Consider the following 2157-nt stretch of genomic DNA (forward strand, 5'->3'; position numbering starts at 1 on the left):
TATATTTGAGCTAACAACACAACATTGGATGTACACTTTGAAGTACCTACTAACTCCTTCAATATGGGTTGTATCGTCTTGAAATATTTGAGGTTCAATGCAGTGACACCTCTAGATTTCTGAACTCAAAAAAGCCGCGTCTCGTATTTGAGAAATTGGCAAAACAAAATTTTCCGCCAATTTGTTTTTTTTTGAAAATTCAAATTTTGATCACAACATTTATTCCCTTAATAATTTAGTTAATACACTTTTAAGAACGGGTAACTGGTCTAGGGACGTTTCTGCTTCAATCCTAAAAGGTTTCATAAATATATGACTTTTATTGAAGGGTTTAGGTTTTTTGATATGTTTTTCAAATTCGTATTAGATATAATATATTCAATATATTAATTCCTATCTTTAATTATCTACGTTTTACAACAAACATTATATCGATTTCAATAATTTTATCAATATAATAAATTAAAATATAGAAATATTGAATTTTAATAAAGTAATTAAAATGTAGCACGGGCCACTTAAAAATGGTACGCTAACTGCCCATCCCTGGTAATATAATACAGTGATCGAAGTAATTTCAACAAGTATATTTTTCTTTCTTTTATCGATACTATATATTATTTACCTTTTATGGTAACATAAATAGTTTCCTTAAAAAGTTAAAAACAAATACAAGCATGCAGCTATTAATTTTGGTACACAGGGGTGGACTGGCTAGGGTGCCGGGTGAGCTTTCCCCGCCTGGGTCTGTTGAAAAATTGGGCTGCTTAAAACAAACTTGGGCCAATAACTTATAAATAGTTTATTATTAGCCCAAAATTAGGCCGAATTTTCTGTTTCCCCGGGGCCAAATTGTATTCCCAGTCCGTTCCTGGCTTTACGCAATGTACAACTGTACAAGTACAAGCACATACTAAAATTAAGCTATATCTTGATTCACATGCTATTAAGATATGACCAGAGAATTATTATGAAGTACCCATACTAATGCTGGTATCATAGTATTCTAAAATACAAGACAAATATAAACAATTGTTGAAAAACTGGTATTTTAGATTTTCCTATAACAAATTGACATTGGTGCAATAAATATAAAACCACAGAATGTATATAAGCTCATATAATATTATGTTAGTACAATAACATATGATAACACAGAGCTAAAAAAAATTTACGATGATTGGAGGTGTGTCGCATTAGAAAGCAGGCAATGTTTACAAAATAATATTATAATTTATCACAGTATATATGTAATCATAAGTATATACCTATTTATCTATATGAATAAATTTAAAATAAATTTAAACATTGCCTGCTTTATAAATGGTGGCTGACTTCAACATTGGTCACAACTTTAGTATTAAGATTTATTTGCTATCTAGTTGTTGTATTTATCTATGATTACCATAAGCATATTTTTCCCGATGACTATAGATAACGAACATTTAACTGATTTAATATTTGTCCCGAAAAATACGGTCCTGCGTTATATTGTCCCGATCAATACTAATCCCATAAAATAAGATTCTTATTTTTTATTAGTCTTGAAAAATACGGTCCTGTGTAATATTGTCCCGATCAATATACTAATCCCGTAAAATAAGATTCCTATTTATTACAGTCCCGAAAAATACGGTCCTGTGTAATATTGTTTCGATCAATATACTTATCCCGTAAAATAAGATTCCTATTTATTACAGTCCCGAAAAATACGGTCCTGTGTAATATTGTCCCGATCAATACTAATCCCGTAAAATAAGATTCCTATTTATTACAGTCCCGAAAAATACGGTCCTGTGTAATATTGATCTCGATTTTTTATGTCCTAATTAAAACTATTCCTAATAGTTATGGTTCTTGGAATTTATTTTACTGTTGTATAACCTACTGGTTTGTATGATTCCAGTAAATACAATTTCAATAAAATACTATTCATGTATAATACTATTCCTAAATTATATCATTCTGTGGAAATAACATTCCGTACAAAAAACAATCCCAATTTTATTTTCCTGTTAATTATGTTCCCGATTTATATAGCCCCCCATGTAAACTAGCAGATTTAGACAAAGAGATCATTGCAATTGAGCTAAAACAGTTTGCTTGTCAGTATAGCAATTTCATACCAGATGTATCTGAAAATGATTTTCATGATAA

The sequence above is a fragment of the Acyrthosiphon pisum genome, unplaced genomic scaffold, assembly GCF_005508785.2.
Source record: "Acyrthosiphon pisum isolate AL4f unplaced genomic scaffold, pea_aphid_22Mar2018_4r6ur Scaffold_92;HRSCAF=459, whole genome shotgun sequence".
Lineage (NCBI taxonomy): Eukaryota > Metazoa > Arthropoda > Insecta > Hemiptera > Aphididae > Acyrthosiphon > Acyrthosiphon pisum.